The sequence below is a fragment of the Hibiscus syriacus genome, unplaced genomic scaffold, assembly GCF_006381635.1.
Source record: "Hibiscus syriacus cultivar Baekdansim isolate YM2019G1 unplaced genomic scaffold, ASM638163v2 tig00110828_pilon, whole genome shotgun sequence".
NCBI classification, from domain to species: Eukaryota; Viridiplantae; Streptophyta; class Magnoliopsida; order Malvales; family Malvaceae; genus Hibiscus; species Hibiscus syriacus.
This window is the reverse complement of record NW_024062880.1, coordinates 758,620-785,278: the sequence shown is the minus strand read 5'-3', so window position 1 is coordinate 785,278 and position 26,659 is coordinate 758,620. Positions and strand designations below refer to the sequence as shown.

Here is a 26,659-nt window from a genome sequence, read left to right as displayed (position 1 = left end):
TTATGGTAATATTTCGCTTGTCAATTAGGAAGTCATTCTAAATCTGATTTGTGCCCGTTTTTTTGCAGATTGCTTAATTTATTTTGAATTTCAATGTAGAGTGATTTTCGAGATTTTTCTATTTTTGCCAAAATTCGGATAAAGATGATTTTTTGCTATAACAGTTCGGCTTGTGGACTGATTTTCGCATTGTTTGATTTTATAATATTCCATTAAACCCTAGAGACTTTTTTTTCTCTGGCTTTGGGCGAATTTTCTCTTGTGAATCATCTGTTAGAACTAGCCTGTAGGATAATCGCTATCCTATACGTCGTCATCTGTTCATCATGTTTAATGTTATTGTTTGGTTGAATCGGATTAGGCTAGAGGAGTTGCTATGATGAAGGAAAAATGACAGCTGAAACCTTAGCTATGGATTATCATCGAGGTTTTGGGGTTGAGGTATCATTTTCTCGATTTGCTTGTACAATATAATAGGATATGGAGCAGCTGATATAGAAATGATCATGTTGTAGAATTTAGCTCCATCCTATAGTTGACTGGTTATGAAAGCACAAATAAGCCACCTTGTTTGATCTATAAACAAGTTAACCAAATAACTCTCTCCTCATTAAGCATCAAAGGTTTTAATCATTCGAAGTAACCACTATATAATGCTAGAGCATAATCATACGCTAATGTACTTGCAAAGAATCTGATAGAAGAACAATTAACTGGATAATCAACGCTAAATATTGACAGCTATTGCGGTATGTTTAAGAAAGTAGACTGGATAATCAACACTTATTTCTATTTTAAATTAATTTCTTTTTAATCATCTCAGGCCATCGATGATATTTCTATATCAGCTGTTTAACTTCTATTTTTCTTAAACATACCGCAATAGCTAAGGTTTCAGCTATAAGTGTTGATATTTCGTGACATTTTTTTATGAAAAGGCCGCAATAGGTATGGTATTTAGCGGCGTTTTTAGGATACAAACGCCACGATAAGCCTGATATATAGCAGCATTTTTAGGATACAAACGCCGCTAAAAGTTGGTACATAGCGGCTTTTTGTGATACAAACGCCGCTAAATAACACAAAGTTTAACCAATTAAAAAATTATTGTCTTGTTTTTAGCGGCATTTTTGGGCACAAACACCACTAATTCTCTTATTTTTAGTAGCATTTTTTTTGCCACAAACGCCTCTAATTCTCTTATCTTTAGTGGCATTTTTTTGCCACAAACGCCGCTAATTCTCTTATTTTTAGTGGCATTTTTGGCCATAAACACCACTAATTCTCTTCTCTTTAGTGGCGTTTATAGCCATAAACACCGCTAATTCTCTAATCTTTAGTGGCGTTTTTGCCACAAACGACGCTAATTATGTTGTTTTTAGTGGCGTTTGTAATACAAAACGCCGCTATATATTATGATTTATAGTGGCATTTTTACAATAAACGCCGCTATTTGCAAAAGGTTGGTATAGGCAAGTTTGATTGGGTTGCTCTTGGTTAAACCAGTAAATTGTTGATAATCACTATCTTAATCCTTAAACTTCCATTAATGCTAATATAATATTATTAAAGAAACATTCTTTTCGAAGCTAGAGAATATGAAGGTAAGTAATTTATTAAAGAAAACAATTTATCATCATTAATCGTACATGATATCTTTAAAAAATATTAAGTTCAAAGCTAACAAACTAAACTTTCATAGCTTTAAAGAATATCGTTTCACTCCGTAGAGCCCCCAAAGCTTTAAGCAACCTAAAGTATACAAGAGAAGAATGTTAAGTACATGATAGGGTATCAAGTGGAGCACATAGCATTGCATAACGTGGAACTAGATCTTACCAAGTTCAAGGATTGGTGGAGCAAATTTCAAAGCTTGAAATGCCACCTGATATTAAATAATGAAAAATTAGAATCTTGAGAGTAAACATAACTTGGTAAAGAAGAGGGCAAAGTGACCCAAATTCAGTAAGATTTTCTAATTGCTGATGTGCCATTGTTCCATTGCGTTAATTTACTTTATGCAAATAAAATATAGGAACTTGACTATACATATAGAGAATATGTGGAAATGAATCATGATGAATCCTAAACAACGCAGCTTCTATTTGATGATAGTAAATAGTGTTTAAGGGATATAACTTACTTCTGAGTAAGCCATTTCTTAAACTGAGAAAATGCAGTATACTGCGATAGTAGACATTAGTGGCCAGTTTTTAAAGAGATTTGGTTTGTGAATCTGTCCGTCTTCAAGTTCTACCACATTGTCTTTCCGACCAGATCAATTTGAAGAAAGTTATGGAATGTCATATGGATCAACTGTCTCATTTCCCTTTCCAGCATGCTTGTGTAATGTTTCCTACATAAAATTTCATCACAAAAAAGGAGGGAGAAATAAAATATAGGGATGTTATTTTTTGTGATAAACCACTAATATAAGAAGCATGTCCCACAAAAGGATTAAACTTGTCTCGATGCAAAATGCAATATTTTTTTTTGAGAGAATCAATCATAATATGAAAACTGCAGGCAAGTGGGTGCATATAAACCAATAAAAAACCATTAAATGAAAGGAAAAAAAACATATTGAAGACTGAAAGAAATAGAAATTCAACTTAATCTTATTGCTCAGCTATGTTGCTCAGTTTTAGGGGTGAGTGACGAATACTTGTTTCAGTAATACTCAAATACCCAAAGTTCAAAACCGTAAGTCTTAATTGATCATGAATCAGAGTAGACAAGTAGTACCTGATAGGTTGATACCATTTCTTGAAAGTAACAAGAAAATGAAAAGACGACAAAATGAGTTTGAAACTTACAGGAAGCCATTTGCAGGCAATAAGAACTCCAACAGAATAAACTGATATTATGAGGCATGGTAAGAAGTAGGGAAATCTGCAATTGTGTCCACATCAAAACACCACCACATAAAGAGAAAAGATAATAAATACAGATAAAAAAATGCAATCCAGACTACCTCCCAAAGATGGAGCTTTTTGAGAATAGATTCGGGTATTTCTCTACAGGCTATGAGGCCATACATGAATTAATAAATATGGTTAGCAGGCAAGAAAATTTTCTTTAACATGTGTAAAGAGTGGGACAATGGAACGTCTCTACCTATGCAATGAATCCACCAATGGCAGGCCCAATAATCAGTCATATGCCTCGAGATGTACTAACCTGAAATTTGAAGTCTGATATAAATATGATACTGCAGAATCCAGATGATGTCTTCCTCTCTTTATGTAATATGAAAGTCTCGGATCTGCCAACCAAAAAACCCATAGACGTAATGTCGCTTTTGGTTTCCACAGTAACATCTTTAATTATAGAAAACTAATGATAAAAACAGACTTTTCCAGTTATTCAAAGGCAGAAAACATACCGTAAAGGGAATAGTGATTCTATTTGCAAAGCTGAAAAATGTAACAATAATAAGAATGCGAGTGTTAAAACTCACAGACAACCAAAAAAACCCAACAGGATCAAAAACGCTAACCATAAGACAGTCCTAAGAAGAGTTCAAGATACAAAAAAGCAAAGTATAAGAAGCTAAAATGATTTGATTATTTCCACAAAGACAACCCAAAAGCAATAATCAGTAACATTAAAATCTTACATTGAAAGATTGTCCACAAAAATTACAGCATCAGTAAAAGGGTACTCCCATAGATTTTCCTAAAAATCAAAGAACCGAAAAGATTTCGGAAAGAGATGATGACTTTCAGAGTATTCCTCCTGACCGTTTCGGAAAGATTCCAAGTCATTGCCAGAGTCGTCTAACTGACGCTCATAAGATGAATTCAAAATGCCTTCTTTACAATAGATCCCTATATTAGTCAAAAGATGGCAGACACCCTGTATTACATGACAAGGTTAGTGTCATAAATATAATCTATGCTTAAACAAAAGCCCATCATACTCTACATTCAACCTTCCGTTTACACCTAAAGAGAATCAAAATTAACTGGAAAAAAATTATAGATACTTAAAAGAAAAGCACAAAACAAGGGCTTCTAACATTTAAGTATAACATAAGTGAGGAATGTAACTAAATTCCACTTGAACATCAGCAGTATAATGTTAATTAAATTCCACTTGAACATCAACAGTAGAATGTTGATTAAATTCCCATCCGTTCAATTCTTTACTAAGAATATGCATCCAACTATCAATATTAGGATATGGAATGATAGGTATGTACTTCATTTCATTTGACCAGTAGTGAGTATAATGTTAATTAAATTACCAAATTCTTCTATAAACATATGCATCCAAACATCAATATCAGGGTAAAGAACGACAGATTTATACTTCAATTCAATATCCAACATGAAGCCCATATGGTGATGATACCAATAATAATGCTCTATCTCTATAATGATTCTTGCCCACAATTTAATGTACATCTTAAGCATAGAAAACAAACGATTATTCCAACAAAAGCATATAATTACAATTCAATACATGATATTTATAGTTTACGAGGCAATAAAGAAATACCTCAAAAGTCAGGAGGTTGAAAGCATGTATTTAACGGCAAAGAAATATCCCCAGGTTACTGTTTGGGTCCAAAATAACCTGGTCATCGTCCATAACTCCTGAATCATCCCCTCCAAGTGTTTCTACCAAAAAACAATAATGACAGGGGAAAAGAAGATGATAAAGTGAGTAAAACAACAAACAAATAAAAAAAAGCTAACCTCGCAACTCATTAAAGAAATTGAACAGATCATCAGGCGATGATAAAGATGATAATCGACTAGTTACATGATCAGTTAACCAATCATCCATTAAACCACCAATCTCTCTCAATTGGATAATGAGCTGATCTAATTTCAGCTCCAACATGTCATCACATGACTGCAATACGCAAACACTCATCAATTTTAGTCATAGAAAAATGATTACCAGAATAAGTCCAATAATGTTTGTAGGGTGCTCATAATAAACTGGAACTCTGCTATGCCCTTTCTCCAAAATTAAACTCATCAATTCCCTGCCCATAGCAAGCATGTAATGGTAGTTTATAAAATCAAATGAAAGTTAAAGTAGATATTCAAATGCCATCTTTCTTGGTAATTTACAGAAAACCATACCTGTTAAGCTTGGCATTAATATCAATTGCAAATGTTTCAGATATGGGAGTCATGGCATCTTTAGATTTTTTCTTAGTGAGCTCAAGTTCTCTAGCTATAATTGTTGTCTCATCATGGGTCAGCTCTCCACCTTTGCCAGCCTACTAAAGGTCCAACAAAAGGATCGTAAATCTGAAAGTTATGATGAATGAAAGAAGGCATTGCACTTCAAAAGGCAAAGACACATCAAGAATTTTACAATTCAAAATGAGAGAAGTTAGAAAGTACAACAGTGATTAATCAATGGTCAAAAACAAATATTGATTTGATAAACAAAAACAACCAAGATAATAACTAGTTATAGAAACAAGCAAATTAAACAACTATAGGGAAAAGCTTGGATGTAAACCTCGTTTCCATGCAAATCTACTAGGGTTTTCAACTTGGCTCTTCAAAAAAGTGCTACATGTCCATGACCCAACAGAAAGTCTAACAGTTGAAAAAAAAACAGAGAAGGTCAGCCACAAGAGCAATCTGCAGGAATTACATGCTTGGTTGTCTTTCTCACTGTCATAAAAGCATTACTAGCAACGTTCATCACCTTGCTTATTGGGTAGGCAACAGGAAAACAGATCCAAACAAGAACTCGAATGAATAGAGCTACCTTTGCACCAATTGCCAAACCATATCGAGAACAAACAGATTGTGGTATTATCTGCACAAACAATTAAATTGCAATTAGGATTTAGGGCATTCAAAGAACTTGATTCCTTTTTTAACAGCTATAAGTAATTTCACTTTCTAAGAGCAAGTCTAAATCCATAATGGTCGGAAAACAATTTTATAAACCAACGGTTGCAACCTTCTGGGAAAAAGTTGCTCAGCCAAAAGTTTAGCAAATAATATCCAAGTAACATATGAACATTTTCATATCGCAACTAATCAGTGTTTAACAAGGATTTCTAGCTCTACCGAGTTCAAAAATGCTTCAAATAAAATAAGCCAAGGTGGATACTCACCTCACCAAATAGAAGAATCAAGGTTACTGAAATCAAGATAGCACCCCAAGCTGTGTTGAGAAACGGAGGAGAAAGGGAAAGAGACGAAGATTTGAGAAGGAGAAGCATAACTATCAACCAAAATGCACACTGAAACTTTGTGTGGAGTTATGGAAAAGGCACCCGGTGCTCTCACTGCCCCTTCCATTTCTAATAGACTTCCACAAAATTTGTGATGCTGCATGAGATACCAATCCATATTGCTCAAAATCAGCAACACATTCTGAAAAACGCTCCTGACCATTCCCCATACATTTTTATTTTTTAGAAAGGGGGCAGCGAGAATGGAAAAATATGTAAAGGGGAGAGAAGAAACATGGTTATAAGAAACAAATCAAATAACCAAAAACTAGTCTAAAGTCGAGAGGGAGGAGAGAAGATGAAAAATTTTATTTTTTTAGAAAAGGGAGCGGGAATGAAAAAATAGGTAAAGGGGAAAATAAAATAGGGTTAAAGAGGCGCCTGATTTAGCAACTTTAAACTTGCGGCGTTTTAAAAAACAAACGCCACTAAAGTACGAGTCTAGCGGCGTTTATATAAAAACGCCACTAATGTACGAGTCTATAGCGACGTTTGTACAAAAACGCCACTAAAGTACAAGCCTATAGCGACGTTTGTAAACACAAACGCCACAAAATTACAAGTCTATAGCGGCATTTGTATAAAACGCCACAAAAGTACGAGTCTATAGTAGCGTTTGTATAAAAACGCCACTAAAGTACTACTCTATTGCGGCATTTTGTTTAAAAACGCCACTAAAGTCGAGTCTATAGCGGCGTTTGTATAAAAACGCTGCTAAAGTACTACTCTATCGCAGCGTTTTATATAAAAACGCCACTAAAGTACGAGTCTATAGCGGCGTTTGTATAAAAACGCTGCTAAAGTTACCATTTTGTGGCGTTTGAAATATAAACCCCGCTATATGTTTAAAGTTAGTGGTGTTTACTCTTAAAACGCAGCTGTAGAACAGTTTTGCTGTAGTGAAATCTTGGTGTTATTTGTTTTGTGATCGCTTTACATTCGTTATTATCGTGCTTTTATTATTACAAAAAGAAAAACAAATCTAATTTAGTAATTTTTCGGATTTTGTTAGTAAAGTGCTAAATGACTGTGTCAATTCATTAAGAGATGCATATAAAATTCACAATGGTTGTGATTCATCAAGGTCGGCAAGGTCTTCTATTGGTCTGATCCTCGGCCAAAACTTAAAAGATTTAATTTTCATTTGAAAATTGAAGGGGAAGATAATAAAAGGTCTTATATCAGGTGAAAAATCTCTTACACACGACGATCAAATGATGATACTTGCTATTTGTAGGTGCGAATTGCTCGGATTTTCAATACTTATGGGCCTCGTATGTGCTAGGATGATGGACGCATCATTAGCAATTTTGTTGCTCAGGTTGGTTCATACTTCTAATTCCTGCATTCATTAACAGTGAAGTTCAGATTTGGATTATATGTACATTTTCTTATATTGGTAGCTTTGTTTTGCAGGCCATCCGGAAGCAGCCAATGACTGTTTATGGTGACGGCCAACAAACACGAAGCTTCCAATACGTTTCTGATTTGGTCAAAAGATTTTTGGCCATCCGGAAGCAGCCTATGTCATGTAAGCAATTAAGCACGCGTGAAAGATGTCAATAACTTGTGTTGGCTGTTAGTCAACTAACAGTTTCCTTATAACATGGGATATTTTGACCATATTTTGAAACATTAGGGTTAAAACGTTTCGAAAAATAATAAGGGTCAAAATGATTATTTATGCAAATGATCGGGGATAATTTTGTTATTATGCCTGGTTAAAATTCAGACAATGCGGAAGTTAAGAACATGCGAATACATGCAAATCAAAGATGTTCATATCAGAGCTTCTAAATGGCAGGTGGATGGACTTGTCGCATCAATGGAGGGGGAGCATATAGGGCCCTTTATTAGTCACTGCTACTTTTATGAAATACTCTCATACAGGAAATATTTATTAGGCATCATCATATACTTTATTTAAAAGGGCTAAACTACATTAATGGTAACTCAAGTTTGAGTAAATTTTTGTTTTTCCCACTGAACTTTCAAAAGTTACATATTAATCACTAACATTATTAATTTGTAATGAAACGATCACACGATGTTACTTTATGTCACGAGCATCAGAGATATAGACACAATTGATGAATACGAGAGAGAATTAGGGAAATTAAAAGTAGGGTTAGGAATTGTAATTAAGAGAATTGGGAATGCAAAAGAAAAAGGGACATGTGGAAAAGAGGCACGTAAGGAGAGAATTAATGAAGAGTTGAGTCACTTACCCGATGGACCGAATGAGCAGTTTAGGAGTCTAGCCCAATCAGGGGAAGAAGTCACACCAACAACACCTACAATGGGATCATTTCGTTAGATATAGTTGTACTACCAGGTGGCAAATTAGTTAGAGTGGTACAATGTAATCAAATAAAATGGGTACCGAACCAAGGGAGGAATTATGAAAATATTGAATGAAGTTATCTTTTCTGAAACATCTTTTCCTTCTCTAAATCTCCTCTTTTCTCAATCTTTATTTATATCCTTTTCGATCATCATTTTTCGATTCTCTTGGGATCATAACATATTGGTATCATGAGCCTTAATTTTTGGCACTATAAAGCTCGAGTATGCTAACGAAGAACCAAACGATGGTTGAATCCACTTATTTGTTTGCAATACATAAGCAAATTGATCTTTTGACAAAACTGGTCAAGAAAACAATTGATGAGACCAACCCCTAAATGGTGAAAAAAAACAAGAAAGTCGATTGACTACATTAGAATCTAAAATGGAAATAAATATGAGATCTGTGGTGCAGATCTTATAGATTTTGAATGATAAAAAGAATGAGAAAAAATAGATTCATGGGGACTGCTTTCCTCAAGTACATGAGCACCAAATTCATGAGGAGAAAGGAATGTGTCAACTTTCACTAGGTGAGCTTAAACCCATCTTCCTCACTCCTAAAACAATGTTATCTGCGATAATATAAGACACAAAGGATGTCTCTCAAGTGTCTGATAAAATGTCACTAAGAGTTCCTAATGTTGTATTGGCATCCATCACTAGCACCATGAAGGCTAATTCACGACTGCATCGGAACGTTAATATAGTTGGATCTACAACATTAATATCGTTGGCAAATCAAGGTTTACCTATGTCGGTTCAATTTCTACCTTTCAACCATTTTTCGTGGATTTCTCCAAACTTTGTGATGGTGAGATTTAAAGGGATATAAACTCACAAAAATAGTTAGGTGGTTATCCTTCAAAAGAAAATGGGGCACATTTTCGACTATTTCAAACAACTGGTAACTTAAATGATTTGAATTATCTAGTTTCATTATTATTTAATGAAATTTATTCGATTATGTTTACAAATGTTAGAAGACATTTTGAAATCTTTGATCCTTATATGTTTCGGCTCTTGTTGATGAAATGGAATATGACTCAATTTATTAGGAGTTTGAGTATTACTAAAAGAGATATTAGTTCACTTTTTAGGCCAAAATTTGTTGAACTCACTGAAAAAATTGGGTTGCTGTATAAAAATATGAATTCTTTAAGATCATGTATAGGTGAAGGTATGTAAGTCGTAATGTTACATTTAAGTGTAACATCCCAAATCCCAGGTTAAGAATTTCGAGATGGCCTGATTGGACCTTAAGAGTAACCTAGGAGACCCATTTAAGGTTTTGTGTTTTTTGGGCTTCCCATGAGTAAGGCTTGAGCCCATCTAGACTAACAAAGAGTACTTTAGAAGTTGAACAAAATTGAGTGACCAAGTGGATAATAACCCTAAATATTCACTTGAAGGTTGATCTCATTTATGGGATGCCTATGTCACGTTGCACTATTCTTAATCTCTTCTTTCAAGCTCTTAATCTCTTGTTTCCATCAAGGTAGCAAAAAGTGCGTTTTGTGGGGATTTATGGAACTTGACTGTTTAATCCGTTTTGCAGGAAGTTTAAGCCTTAGGAAGTGTTCTTAAACCCTTCTTAACATTTAAATCAACTTAGTAACGCTTATGGTTGATCCTTGTTCAGTGAGAGAACTAGGAGAAAGCTACAAGAGCAAGGACAAGGAGAAGCTTGTGATAAGGTGACTTGGATGTGCTCCCAATAGCTTAGAAATCCAAGGTTACACAGTTTTAACTCAACTCTATCACATGTAGATAATTAGATAAGGTTGCATGGGTTATGAAGCATGTTCATGATGGATTCAATATTTGGGTTTTTAGCATGTTTACAGCCTTATTATGACCCCTATAATCAGACATAACACTTTAATAACAATTGGGAACCTTGGTAGGGTCTTTGGGGAGGAAAGCTAGAATTTTTATGCCCAAAATAAGGTATTCTAGGCATGAGTATCGATACTAGAAGAACAATACCAATACTATTCTTTAGATGCTAAAAATAAAGAGATTTTGGGGATAGAAATATCAATAATCCTACAATGGGTATCGATATGGTAGGATGGTATCAATACTCACAGGGTGGTCAATATCGAGTTCAGTTAGCAGATTCCAGTATACAATTTTGGTACTGATACTCATGGGAGTATCGATACCAGTATGGATACCCTCAATAAGGGTATCGATACTAAGGTATTTTCTCAATACATCAAACCTAATTTCGGTATTGATACTTAGAACAATATCTATACCCCATCACTAGAGTATCAATATTTTACTTCCCTATCAACATATAATAGCTAGTAGGTATTTATTCCAAAAGGTGGGTATTGATACTCAGGGTTCAATATCGATTCAGTACAAGCGTATATTTTGGATACGTAATCAAATTGTTTAGGAATTAGACTTGAGGGACCCAATAACACTAGAATATCAGTAAACAAAATTACAAGTGAGAACAATAATAAACTTAGAATAACTAGAAACATTAACAATTAGAATAACATAAAACTAGCCTTCTTTGACGCTCGAGAAATAGTCAAGACACCCAAGTCCCTTTAGCATAATATGACAGTCAATTGGATATCCAAGTCAGTGACAAGGAATTTCAGTAGTCGATTGGGCACAAATACCCCAAGACTCAACGGAGTAAGTTGGTCGGGTTTACGTTTTCGATGTAGTTTTGGATCTCACTCTAGATACCCAAGGGTATCTCAGAAAGACTAGAGGGATGTGTAAGCTCTGATATACAAAACCCTTAACCACACTATGATGCTTATTTCAACAATACATATCAATATTTTACATGTATTCATACCTACACCACTAGCTAGCTCATTTAGTGAATGCATGTAGTATAGTACAATTATTAGTGTGGTACTTAACTCATATGCTCAACGTTCGAAATGTGTTTCCGTGCATAAGTTCCTATGTGACCGGTAGAGGAGCATTATTGTCGAGAGTAGTTACTAATCAACCAAGGCATTTAGAGTACGTCATGTGTTATACTTAGAGGGCATATACTATTTATGATCCCTTATGTATTCATTCGTAACTTTTTTTATTTAAATTCAGTATTGTATTATTTTGGATATTTTGGGAGCTCCCTCATACTTATAAACTTTATTACTATATTCTAATTTAATAATGGATGGATTTCATCAGAGGGTTTTGAAATCAGTTTTAAAGAAAAGTTTTAAGTTACCCACTTCGGTGGTCCCGTATGACATGCTAATCTATCGATCTTTAGGTCGTACTAGATTAAGGTGTTATATTTAGTGGTAATAGAGTGTCAAGTTTAGCAGTTTCTAGGACCATCGGGTTAGAGTCAATCAGCTTCTATAATTATACATGTTTCTAAATAGTTAAGAGTACTTTCAAGAATAAAATGACGATAATAACCTCATATTCTTTCTAATTTCAGAGAAAACTCTATGGTAGACGACCCAACCTATAGTCAGGATGATAGAGACAAGAGTCATGCCTCATTAATAACTGACACCAGAGATGAGTTTGTCCCATATACAGACTAGAAAGAGGTACCAATAGATACAGAGGTCGAGGAGGTGACATTCTTCAGTAACCTTACCTCTGTACTTAGATAGGTCGCTAGGTTCTTACCCGACACCTCAGTTGCACCACCTCCCCCACCAACACCCCTAATCCAGGCAGTTGTAATACCCGAAGAGTCTCCAGTATAGAGGTTTCGCCTATACAAGACCACTAACTTCTATGGTTTAGGGATGATGATCCCATCGTAGTAGACCAGTGGCTCAATGAGACTCTCTGTACCCTTAGACAACTGCACTTTACCCTAGAAGGTATATTTAAGTGCGTCACCTATTAAAGGGTGACACATTGGTTTTTGAGAGACGATTAAGATGGCGTTGGAGCCAGAGAGGCTGACTTAGGACCAATTCCTATCAAAGTTCAACAAGAAATATATAGGGGAAACTCACACAAATGATCTAAGACAACAATTCTTACACCTAGCCCAGAGGGATTGTACAATGATGGAGTATGAGAGAGAGTTCCTCAAGCTGAGCAAATACGCTCTAAAGTTAGTCTCGATAGAGGAGCACCATTTTCGTAGGTTCAGGGAGGGCATACGCCTCGATATTCTGTTATACCTTATAGTCGACCCTCCTATGATCTTTTCCTAATTGTCTCACCAGGTGAAGATGGTCGATAGGGTTCTGAGTAAGAGGGCCCAACAGTCTAGCAAGAAGGTGGGACAAACTAGAAGAGTCACCGAGCCGGCTAGATCATCTTAGATACTGATAAAGAGGGTTAAAGATAGTTAGGGTTCATAGAGACCCCCAGCAGTGCAATCGATGAGGATTGGTCATAGTTTGGATTGAGGGGGTATATCCAAGTCTAGAAAGAGACCTCTGACCTTAGTATTTGGAGCCAATACCAACGATTCAACGAGAGTCTTTACTCACCTCATTTGTGCTCAGTGCAAGAGAAGACATCTAGGGATATTCCAGGATGGATCGAGGGGTTGCTTTAGTTGCGGCTTCTTAGACTACTTTGTTCGAGATTATCCAGGGGCTCAGAGACGGACTCTAGTGATGACTCAAAGGTTAACGTCATTTGTACAGAGAGGTCGAGGGCCAGTGAGGGGTGTAGTACTACATCTAGACAGTAGAGTAGAGGGATAAATAGGCCAGTGATTGGTTCAGAGTCGATAATATACTTCAAACAGTACGTAGTGAGAGCCCGCGAGGAGTGTGATGCAGTCGATGTGATCACTGGCACTTTCACTGTATTTTCCATTCCAATTACTACTTTGATAGACCCTGGTTCCACTCACTCTTACATTTATTCCGACCTAGTTCAAGAAATATAAATTCCAGTAAATGACCTAGAGATAGGTGTTCAAGTATCAAGTCCTCTAGGTCTAGATGTAATAGTAGACAAGATTAAAAAATAATGTATAGTAAAAATTCAGGTTCAGACCTTATTAGCAGATTTGATGAAATTACCCTACAACGAGTTTGATTTTAGGCATGGATTGGCTATCCAAGCACCATGCTAGTTTGAAATGCAAATCCAGACAGCTCAATCTCAGGACATATGATGAAACTAAGTTAGTAATGACTAACGAGAAGTAGGGTCAGTTAAGGATTATGTCAGCTATAAAAGCTCAGCGGATGATCGACTGTGGTTGTAAAACCTTCTTAGCTCATGTGGTCGACACCCAAATTTCAGTCCCAACACTCTATGATATACGATCACTGAAGGATTTCCCCGACGTGTTTTTAGAGGAGCTGTCAGGTTTACCATCCGGTCATGAATTAGAGTTTGGTATTGAGGTAATGTTGGGTTTAACTTCGGTGTCCATTGCTCTCTATTTCATGGTACTGATAGAATTGAAGGAGTTAAAGGCACAAATTCAGGAGTTATTAGAGAAAAGTTTCATCTGGCCAATAATTTCTCTGTGGGGAGCGTTGGTCTTATTTGTAAAGAAGAAGGATGAGTCGATGAGGTTATGCATCGATTATAGACAGTTAAAAAACTTAACCATCAAGAATTGTTACCCACTTCCTACGATAGAAGACTACTTCAATCAGCTGAGGGGAGCTTGTGTGTTCTAAAATATTGACTTGAGGTCCGATTACTACCAATTTAAAGTCAAGGATGACGATGTAGTGAAAACAACTTTTAGGACGAGATACAGTTATTATGAGTTCATAGTAATGTCATTTGGACTCACAAACACCCTGACAGTATTCATAGACTTGATGAACTGAGTCTTTCACCCTTACCTAGATCAGCTCATAGTTGTGTTAATAGACGATATCCCAGTGTACTTCCAATCAGAGAAGGATCATGATTAGGCATCTCTGTATTGTCCTTCAGATACTCCGACACCATCAGTTGTATGCCAAGTTTAGGAAATGTGAATTTTGGTTACCAGAGGTTTCATTACAGGGTCATGTCATATCAGTAGATGATATCAGAGTCGAACCTCAAAAGATTCAGGCTATAGTTGAGTAGAAGTCACCTAAGAAATTATCTAAGGTACGTAGTTTCCTAGGTTTAGTCGGGTACTATCATCGATTAGTTCAGGGCTTCTCGATGACAAATGTCACGTTGACCAAGTTGTTTCATAAGGGAGTCCCCTTTGTGTGGAATGAGAAGCGACAGAAGAGCTTCGAACAGGTAAAGAACATATTAACTCAGGCCTTATTGTTAACCAGTCGGAGTCGGGTAAAGACTTCATAGTTTTCAATGACGCTTTATTGAAAGGTCTTGGATGTGTCTTGACATAAGAATACAAGGTAGTATCTTATGTATTCTTCCAGTTTATACCTCATTAGCATAAGTATCCTACCTATGACCTTGAGCTAGCAACAGTTGTGTTTGTCTTAAAGATTTGGCAACACTACCTTTTTGGTGAGAAATGTCACATCTTCACTGATCATAAGAGTCTTAAGTATCTACTCACGTATAATGAGTTGAAATTGAGACAACGTAGGTGGGTCGAGTTACTTAAGAACTGTGACTGTGTGATAGACTACCATCCAGGTAAGGCAAACATTGTAGCGGATGCTTTGAGCATGAAGTCAATGTCAGAGTTACAAGCTCTCCTAGCATGATTGAGTTTGAATAGTAAATATGGGTTGTTAGTCAACTAGTTGTGAGTCGAGCCAGAGTTAGTTGACAAGACTAAGAGGCTATAAATTTTAATTAAGCAGTTAAAGGCTCGGGTTAAGCAGGTTTACCAAAGCGAAGCACCGGGTTTCGAGTTATGCGATGGTGGTGCTTTGTACTGGTGGTCGGGCATGAAAAGAAAAGTGTCACAATTTGTCGTTAGATGTCTAGTGTGTTAGCAGGTTAAAGCAAAACACCAGGTTCCCTCAGGTTTACTTCAGCCCATTCAAATTCCTTGGTGAGAATGGGATAGAGTAACTATGAGCTTCGAGACCGGGTTACTCATGACCAAACAGAGACATGATGCAGTTTGGGTCATAGTTAACCGTAACCAAATCAACTTATTTCCTCCCAATCAAGATAGACTATACCTTGGAGAGGTTAGCTCAGTTGTATATCCGTGAGATAGTGAGGTTACATGGTGTACCTATTTCCATTATATCCTATAGAGATCCTCGATTCACTTTCAATTTCTGGAAAGCTCTTTATGCAGTCCTTAGGCACCAAACTAAACTTTAGTACAACTTTTCATCCTCAAACAAATGATCAGTCAGAGTGTGTTATTCAAATCTTAGAGGATATGCTTAGGTGCACTGTTATAGATTTTGAGGGTAGTTGGGAAGACCACTTGCCGTTAGTGGAGGTTACACACAACAACAGTTTTCAGTTGAGTATTCATATGGCTCTATATGAGGCCTTGTATGGGCACAAGTGTAGAACTCCACTATATTGGACATAGCTTAGTGAGGTAAGATAGTGTTTCCAGACTTGATCAGAGAAACTGAAGATAAAGTTCGATTAATTCAAAGTCGATTGAGAGAAGCCTCAGATTGATAAAGATCCTACGTAGATTTGAAGAGTAAAGATATAGAGTTCACAGAAGGGGATCATGTATTCCTCAAGGTTTCTCCATGGAAGAAAATACTTCACTTTAGGAGCAAATAAAAGTTGACCCCGCACTTTATAGGGCCTTACGGGTACTATAGAGGGTTGGACTAGTAGCTTACCAATTAACTTTACCACCAGAGTTAAAGCGCGTCCATAATGTGTTCCATGTATCCATGCTCAAGAGATACCATTCAGATCCATCTCACGGTATACACTTAGAATAGATTGGGGTTAGCCCAGATATGACCTATAAGGAGGAACCAATCAAAATCGTAGCAAGGGATGTAAAGGAGCTAAGAAACAACATTCCTTTATTGAAGGTGTTGTGGAGGAACCATGTCGTGGAGGAAGTAACTTAGGAAACCGATGAGGACATGCAGCTTCAGTATCCTCACCTCTTCTATCTAGGTAAATTTTGAGGATGAAATTTTTTTTCTATTAGGGGAGAATTGTAACATCTTAAATCTTGGATTAGGAGTTTTGAGATAACCCGATTGGACCTTAAGAGTAATCTTGAAGACCCATTTAAGGTTTTGGGTTAGTTTGGGCTTCCCATAAGTTAGACTTGAGCCCATCTAGACTAGTAACGAGTATTTTTAGAAGTTGATCAAAATGGAGTGATCAACCCCCAAAAGTTCACCTAAAGGTTGATCACATTTTTGGGATTCCTATAGCATGTATGGGGACTTTGTCTTCTTGTAGTCTTCTTATTATTATTTCAAAATCCTTCCACCTTCCTTTTCTATGCTCTTCAAAGGTGAAAACTTGTAAAATCTTAGTCACATTTCAGAAGATCTAAGGTAAGAACCTTAACCTCCCTATTCCAAGCTTCATTTCAAGCTCTTAATCTCTTTTTTCCATCAAGGTAGCAAAAAGTGGGTTTTGTAGGGTTTATGGAACTTGATTGTTCAATATATTTTTCATGAAGTTTAAGCCGTAGGAAGTGTTCTTAAACCCTCCTTAACCTTTAAATCAAGTTACTAACGCTTATGGTTAATCATTGTTTACTGAGAGAAGTATGAGAAAGCTCCAAGAGCAAGGACAAGGAAAAACTTGTGTTAGGGTAACTTGGAGGTGCTCCCAACATCTTAAAAATCCAAAGTTACACACTTGTAACTCAACTCTACAACATATAGATAGGGGTGTGCAAATATGGGTACCCGGATTTTTGGGTACACGCAACATCTGGGTCGATGATTTCTCGGCCCGTGTCCCGACCCGGATGTTGCCGGATACCTAGATTTTAAGGTTTCCAGTAATCGGGTACCCGGTACCCAGTTTTTTTTTCATTTTCAAATTATTAATTTTAAAAAAATATAGACAAATTTAAATGTTCGAAACTTTGAATTACATACTCCAACATCCGAACATAAAATTTAAAAGTTTGAAATACAAAATCTAATAATTCATAATATAAATAATTATTTATATTATATATATACAAAATAAAAATAAAAACTAAGGAAAATATCAATTTTGTGACCCGGGCCCAGCCCGAGTACCCGACTGGATCGGGTAATTTTATTTAGAAAATTACCCGATTTTTTTAAGTTCGGGTCGGCGGGTTAACGGGTTGGGTCAACCGAGTCGGGTATTTTTTTTTACACCCCTACATATAGATAATTAGATAAGTTTTGGGTAGGTTGCATGAGTTATTAACTATGTTCATGGTAGATTCAACATGTTTACAACCTTATTATGACCCCTATAATTAGACACAACACTTTAATAACAATTAGAAACCTCAGTAGGATCTTTAAAGAGGAGATCTAGAATTTTTTCTGCTTAAAACAGGGTATTTTTTGGCACGAGTACCAATATTAAAAGAATAATAAGGTATATTATTCTTCAGATGCTAAAAATAAAGGGATTCAGGGGACAGGAGTATCAATAGTCTTACAATGGGTATTGATATTATAGGTTGGTATCGATACTTGCAGGGTGGTATCGATACCGAGTTTAGTTAATAGATTCTGATATATAATTTTGATTCCGATACTCATGAGAGTATCGATACAATAAGGGTATCAGTACTGAGGTATTTTCTCAATACATTGAACCTAATTTTGGTATCGATACTCAAAACATTATCGATACCCTAGCACTAGAGTATCGATACTCAGTCAAGAGTATTGATATTTCCCTTTACTATCAGCATATAATAGTCAGTAAGTATAATACCAAGAGGTGAATATCGATATTCATGGTTCAATATCGATAATAAAAGACCAATATCAGCACTAGCGGACAGTTTGGATAATGAGCCCAATAACACCAGATATTAGTAAATAAAACTACAAGTGAGAACAGTAATAAACTTAGAAAAGTTAGAAACAGTAACAATTATGATACCATAAAACTAGGCTTGTTTTTCGCTCTGGAAATAGTCAGGATACTCAAGTCCCTTTAGCATAATACAACAGTCATTTAGATATCCCAGTTAGTGCCAAGGCACTTCAATAGCTGACTTAGAACAGATGCCCCAAGACTTAACGGAGTAAGTTGGTCGGGTGCACATTTTCGATACAATTCCAGATCTCACCCTAAATACCCAAGGATGTCTCAAAAAGGCTAGAGGGGTGTGTGAGCTTCGAGATACAGAACCCTCAATTGCACCATGATACAAAACCCTCAATCGCACCATGATACCTATTTTAGCAGTACATATCAGTATTTTATATGTATTCATACCTATGCCACTAGCCAGCTTATCAAGTGAATGCATGTAGTAGAGCATAGTTATTAGTGTGACACTAAGCTCATAAGCTCGGCGTTCTGAATGTGTTTTTGTGTGAAAGTTCCTAGGTGAACAGTAACAGAGCATTATTTTCGAGAGCAGTTCTAGATCAACCGAGGCATTTAAAGTACATCTTGAGTTATTCTTAGAGGGAATATACTATTTATGGACCTTTATGTATTCAGTCGTAACTCGATTTGATTTAAATTCAATATTGTATTATTTTGGATATTTTGGGAGCTCCCTCGTACTTGTATACTTTATTACAATGTTATAATTTATTTTGCTAGGGATGGTTTTCATCAGAGGGGTTTTAAATCAGTTTTAAAGAAAAATTTCGTGTTAGCTACTTCGATGGTATCTTGTGACATGATAATCCATCGGTCTTCGGGTCATAATAGATTAGAGTGTTACACTAAGACTCTAGTCATAGAGGTTTCAAATGATATAATTTTTTTGATATTGATGGATTCAGGTTGATTAAGGCTTTGAAAGATGAACTAAAGCAACATGAAGAAGAAACAAGGACTGATGGCTTTGAGTATAAGCATGATCTTCACAAGAATTTATCTTAGAACCTTGTCTTTTTCATGAGTTTAAGAGTTTGGGGTTTTAAAGAGTTGTTTGAGAAGATTGAAGTTGATAAAATTATTGTTATTGGTTTAAAAACATATGAGATTTATGTTTTGGGATTAAGATATAAAGCCCATGCAAAGATTAACCAATGTCTTTTTGGTGTCAAACATTTGTTTCATGAATTAATAGAACAAAAAAAGAAGGATCTTGCAAAAATTGATTCCATCGAATACGATGACAACAATGTTGATACAAAACATAGGATAAAAGTTATCCAAATTCCTAGTAGAGTTATTGGAAATGTGGCATCTTGTGCCAGGATGACTATATATCTCATATTAGGTTTTATTAGGAAATAGAAGGTGATGCAGCTAGTTATAAAGTGGAAAATGTTTGATCTTAGAGGACAAGGATCATCTGAAGGAAGGGAGAATGTCATATGAGGAGAGAAAGCTAACACTAAAGGCAACAAAGATCAAGTAGAAGTCAAAAAGCATGTTGATATTAGATTTCCTAGTACAATTCTAACTAGTTGCACATGTAATGGTTGTAGCTCGGAAGTGGCTACTAATAACATGAAAAGGTTATTAGAATTTAAAATAATAGTGTTGATTGCTACAACCGTGAGTAAGGAAAATGGTAGATAGTCTACTGTTCAATCAGTAAGAAAATGCTAGACACTAGAAACAACATGAATCAAGTACTAAAACAATAAGTTTAGACGACTCAAGGAAGGATGAATTTTTATGCGGATACAAAATTGAAAGACATAGATCTGAAGGTAGGGGACAAAATTTACCTGAAGTTCTAGTCTTACCATCAAACCTCACTTGCTCTTTAAAAGAGATTAAAGCTTGCATCAAGGTTCTATGGTCCCTACACCATTTTACAATGCATAGGGTTAGTAGCATATAAATTACTACCTTATTCCTTGAGAGTTCAACCAATAAATCATACCATCTCGTTGAAGAAAAGAATTGGAGATCAAAGCGTTACCTCATTGAATTATTCCAAATTTGGGCATGAAGGACAGTTGAAGGTCCACCCAGTTATGGTGCTTGACAAATGTAGGTGGAGAAGCTTAATCAGGTGCAGTGGACAAACTTAGGGCCGAAAAACATCACTAAGGAAAACTATATTATGCTTAAAGCATAATTCACAGGTTTTAATCCTTGGGGAAAAGGTTCCTTTTATGGAGGGGGTATTATCACGAGCAGTAGAGATATAGAAACAGTCAAAGAAGACAAGGGAGAATTGGGAAAATTAGAAGTAGAGTTAAGGATTGTAATTAAGAAATTTGGGATGCAAAAGAAAAAGGGACATGTGGAAAAGAGGCACGTGAGGAGAGAATTAATGAAGAGCTAAGTCACTTACTTGATGGACCGAATGAGCAGCTTGGGGGTCTAGCCCAATCAGGGGAAAAAGTCACACCAACAACAACTACAATGGGATCATTTCGATAGATATAAATGTACTGCCAGCTGGCAAATTAGTTAGAATGGTACAATGTAATCAAATAAAATGGGTATCGAACCAAGTGAGGAATTATGAAAATATTGAATGAAGTTATCTTTTCTTAAACTTTTATTCCTTCTCTAAATCTTCTCTTTTCTCAATCTCTATTTCTAAATTATTTCGAGGTGTTAAAAATTATTTTAAGGTGTCAAATTAAAAAATATATTTTTGACGTTTTAAATTTATAAAGATTTTTTTCTCAAAAAAATTTGGGGTGTCATACAAGGTTGGCTCCGCCAGTCATGGACCAAAGCTTGTGCCATATTGTGGAGGCTAATTTCATCACCATTGTCAATCAAGGAGCTCTGTGGAATGATTGGAAAAATCATATATTGTTTTTTTTTTATTATTGTTAAGCAAAATAGTGAGATATCCGAGGTTATAATCGTAGTCATTTCAGCATTGTGTTGCTCGGAATCGATGGGCTGGTGATATATATTTGAAGATCGGAAAGGAAGGAAAAGTGAAGAAAAGCTTAAATTTTTGTTCTTAATCGTGGTGTCTCCTCCAGGGCTACCGCTAGCGTGTGTATTTTCAAGTCGAGAGTTCCTTTAGATTACAAATTAGCGGCGACAAATTCATGTTTTAACAACATGCCATTGGTTCCGACACCGGGACCGATTTGCCATACTTGGTTAATCTGCTCGCCCGATGCTAAATATGCGAGGATTTTGATTTTTGCAAAAATAACTAAGCTCTCGTCACTTCTGCTCTCTGTCGTCTTATCCCAAACCTCGAATGAAAAGTTTTGGTACGATAAGAGCTGATGTCGAAGGTTCGGATGATGATGAGACTGGTGATGGAATTTTTGTAGGCAATGAGAGCTTGGGAACCGGCCATACCGATGGCCTTGTGGTTTATGGTCGATCAACCCAATCTTCGGGTTTTGAGGGGCGGCGATGAAGGCAACGCAGAGAGTGGTATTGGAAGGTCGTAAGAGAAGCGAAGGTAAGAGAAAAGAGATGGGAGGTCGAGGCAGGTGGAGAAAATTTGGTTTTTATTGAAATTTTGGCCGGAGTATGGAAACCACCGACGAAATCAACAGTGCGCAGAAGGTGGAGCAAAGAAAAATTGTCGTCGTCTCCAACGGAGCCATTTCAAAACAGAAGATGCAATTAGACTGGCAATTAAACAAGAAATATGAACTTCAATTACTCTAGAAGTAATCTTAATATAGTCGACAAAAATGAGTTATCAGGCTGTGGTACAAATCTTTTGCCGACGGTCTTCCCTAACAAAACATGCAATAAACCAATGGCATCAACGGATCAACCCACCACGAAATGTACGATGAATTTAACGGTCCACTGTCCAAGTTTTTAATGATCATTTTATTATAAATCAATAACTCTAATAATTAATTCATAACTTTTAAAAGTTTAATTGGTAAAACAAAAAATTATTCAAACTTTAGTGAACATATGTAGTGTACCCTATTTAAAATGTGGGTGAGAACATGCAATTTTATACGTTCAGGGAAATATTACTTGAAAGTAATCACGTTAACAAACCATAGGTTTTTTCAAGGATCGATAATGAAGATCATAATAAAAGCAGGTTTTCCGATATGTGATTACCATGGGAAGTTTTGTTGTGCGGCTGTTAAAAAACGACTAAAAAACGGCGTGATCGGTTAAAATTTTAACCGGTAATGTTATATCATTTAACCGGAAATATTATCAAGTATAATAACATATTAGGTAGCGCTTATATAATGTAATAGTAAGCGATTATATAATAAAATAGGCATTTAACTGGAAATATTATCAAGTACAATAACATATTAGGTAGCTCTTATATAATGTAATAGGTTGCGCTTATATTGACCTATTTTCGAAGTAAACCAGTATATTTATACCGGTAACATTGCAAATTTACCTATTACATTATTATTATCGGTTACGATGTTTTTTAGATCGATACAATTTTAAATATATCAACACTTTATGCTTGCACCTGGTTGGGCATTCATATTTCATTCTAGAAAAAGTATCGACACAAACTAACAACGTGTCGATACATTATTTAGACCTATTCTCTCATAAAACCGGTATATTTATACCGGTTACATTGAAAATTTACCTATTACATTATACTTATGGGTTTCGATGTTTCCGGGATCGATACTTTTTATAAATGTATCGACACTTTATGGTTGCACCCTTTTTTGTATTCATTCTAGACCAAAAGTATCGACACAAATTTATCAAGTGTCGATACTTTATGCTGACATATTTTATCATAAAACTGGTGTATTTATATCGGTTACATTGTAAATTTACCTAATACATTATAATTATCGGTTTCGATGTTTTTGGGATCGATACTTTTAATAAATGTATCTACACTTTATACATGCACCTCGTTTGTGCATTCATCATGGACAATAAGTATCGATACAAATTACACAAGTGTCGATACATTATGTTGACATGTTTTCTAATTAACTGGTATATTTATACCGGTTACATTGTTAATTTACCTATTACATTATAATTATTGGTTTTGATGTTTTTTTGGGTTGATACTTGTATAAAATGTATCGACACATATTTAGGCAGTTATTGTACATACCTAAATATGTACTGCGAATTTAATGTTGTACCCACCCTTTAACTACCACTACCAATACCACATCCTATTGAAAGCAGCACGACTGAAACATGTTCAATGAACCTTTGCTTACATCTCCATCAACTCCGGGACCACTGAACTTGCACAACAAAATTTTTGCCATGGATCATACTGATGCAGACAATGTTAACCCAATCGAGGAATGCCATGAAGTACATAATGTTGATGAATCTGACAGATTGGTTGGTCAACTCTTCTGTTCACGTGATCAATCTTGGTACTTTTACAAGGGATTCACACGGGAACATGGGTTTAGTGCACGTAAGGGAACAACACGGCTTGACGTGGAAGGAAATGTGAAGACACAAGAATTTTGTTGTTCCAAAGAAGGGTTTCGAACATCAAAAGTCATTATTGTTAATCATCAACATGCTCATACGCCAGTCACAACAGCAGGATGTAAGGCTAGAGTTGTAGTTACAGCAACAAATACAAACGATCAGTGGGTTATAAGTAAGTCTTATCAGGAACATAATCATGCATTGTGCACACTTGCTATGACACCATTTATGCGTTCTAATAGAGTTGTAAGTAAGGCTGATATCGATGAGGCAACAACATTGAAAGAGGTCGGTGTTGGCACGTCACAAGTAATAAACTATTTAACGTAGTAGGCAGGGGGCTATCATAATGTTGGATTTACACATAAAGACCTCTACAATGCACTTCAAAGAGGTAAAGCAAAGGAAATCGTCGATGGGGATGTGAATGCGCTTATTGCCTACTTTGATTATAAGAAACATGATGATCCTGGTTTTTTATGGCATACTCGGTAGACGAGTCAGGGGCATTGTATAATCTTATTTGGTCGGATTCTACATCGAGATCGTATTACACATGCTTCGGTGATGTAATTGTGTTCGACACAACGTACAAAGATAATTTGTATGGTCGACCAATTATGCCTATTGTCGATGTCAATCATCACCATAACACAATTGTGTTTGCCACTGCCATAATCGCTGATGAGACGTCTCAATCTTTCGAGTGGGTGCTACAGAATTTTTTAGAAGCCATGATGAATAAATCACCTATTTCAGTTGTTACCGATGGGGATAGGGCAATGCAGAGGGCTATCAAATCTGTTATCCCTTATGCTAAGCACAGATTATGTTCTTGGCATCTTTCTCGCAATGCACAAGCTAACATTGGTGACCCAAAATTTACAGCAACATTCTCAAAATGCATGGCTTCCTGGTGGACAACCAAGGAATTTGATATTCAATGGCGTTCGGTTGTTTCAGAATTCAACGTCGAAAAGCATCCATAGGTGATTGAGAAGGGAAATACATGGCACTTATGGGCACAAGCATATCTAACAGGTTATTTCTTTGCCAATATTCGCTCAACACAAAGGTACGAGTCTATGAATGCTTCACTAGCGATTGCACTGAAACACAAGAAGACATATTTAGATATTGTTTGTGCAATTGAAGATGGAATTAGTAGAATGCGTATGAACAAGTTGAAAGCGGATTACTTAAGTTCACATACGAAGCCCTTCCATATCACAAAACTGTTCGACCTTGAAAGCCATGCTGCTGTGATTTTTACTCGTGAATCTTTTCGTACGTTCCAATATGAACTTCTACGGAAGACATTGTACCAGATTGAGGCAGAGATTCAGTTATTATCAGATGAATGTCAACATTATATTTTGTCAAAGTACAAAGAAAAAAATAGGAAATTTGAAATTAGTTTTGATTCTCGTACGAAAACCCTAATTTACTCCTATAAAAAATTCGAGACCGTTGAACTTCTGTGTCGCCATCAACTTCACATTTTGAAGCACTTGGATTACACATATTTGCCCGGGACTTTGATTCAAAGTAGGTGGACTAATGATGTGAAGGCTTCTGCACCCAGTTATGTTGACTTGAATGTGTCTCCAGAAGTGATGCAAATAGCACGGTTCGTTGCTCTACATTCAACGTCAAGAAGAATTAGAATAAATGAGATGAAAAGACTAATAGAAGAATTAGAAAACTCATTTGGTTTGAATGATTCAGTCAACCAGAGCATTGTAGTAAACAACGTTCGTGACCCTCAACGAAAACAACGCAAGCGAAAAGAAGTACCGAAGAACAAGGTCGAGAAGATAATTAGGCGATGTGGGTACTGCAACGGTGAGGGACATAACAAACTAACATGCCCTCAAGTCAAGCTCAGTTTGAGTATAATGTAAATTATACAAAATTAACCCTATATTGACAAAATTTACTCTCTTAGTCTATTTTTATTGTGGATTACGAGACCGCTTAATATTTCATCCGCATCATCAAATAAATGCTAAACAATCTGTAGAGTATAGTATTCCGCAATCATGGCCGGAATTAGTTTTGTAACTGAGATTATCCAGGTTAATAATGTTGACAGCATAGCCAATAAAACCTAGGGTTTTTCAACAAAGTGTCGATACATGTTGTATACCTATTCTCTCATAAAACCAGTATATTTATATTGGTTACATTTTAAATTTACCTATTACATTATAATTATGAGTTTCGATATCTTTGGGATTGACACTTTTTGGAAATGTATTGACACTTTATGCGTTCACCCTTTTTGGCATCCATTATAGACAAAAATTATCGAAACAATATTAATAAGTGTCGATACATATTATAGACCTATTCTCTCATAAAACTGGTATATGTATACCGGTTATATTAGAAAATTACCTATTACATTATAATTATGGGTTTCGATGTTTTTGGGATCGACACTTTTAATAAATGTATCGACAATTTATGCGTGCAACCCTTTTGGATCGACACTCTCTGAAAATGTATCGACACTTTGTAGGTTCCCCCTTTTTGGCATCTATTCTGGACAAAAAGTATCGACACAATACTAATAGGTTCCCCCTTTGTGACCATATATACAAATGTATTAAATATCAGTTTAGCAATGTTTGGAGCCATTTTGGATTTGGATTTATACTTTGCTATCCACCAATAATCGCTGTCTCAAAGCGTTGAATGTTTTACCCCACTAGGCCGGATATACCATGTGAGCATTTTTGGAAACACTCTCGACTCTACATCTAGGTGAATTGGACTATTTCTAGAAAC

General features: G+C 36.0%; 2 long non-coding RNA genes across 2 annotated transcripts; one reads left to right on the top strand and one right to left on the bottom strand.

The window, feature by feature from the left end:
* The first annotated feature begins 318 nt into the window (after nt 1-318).
* On the top strand, nt 319-8,062 carry LOC120142328. The gene is made up of 4 exons (XR_005517838.1): nt 319-441; nt 7,455-7,538; nt 7,634-7,708; nt 8,022-8,062. It is a non-coding gene; the product is annotated as an uncharacterized LOC120142328 (long non-coding RNA).
* Nucleotides 5,524-26,659, bottom strand: LOC120142329. The gene is made up of 3 exons (XR_005517839.1): nt 26,647-26,659; nt 21,175-21,182; nt 5,524-5,662 (listed from the first exon to the last, which is right to left on the bottom strand). It is a non-coding gene; the product is annotated as an uncharacterized LOC120142329 (long non-coding RNA).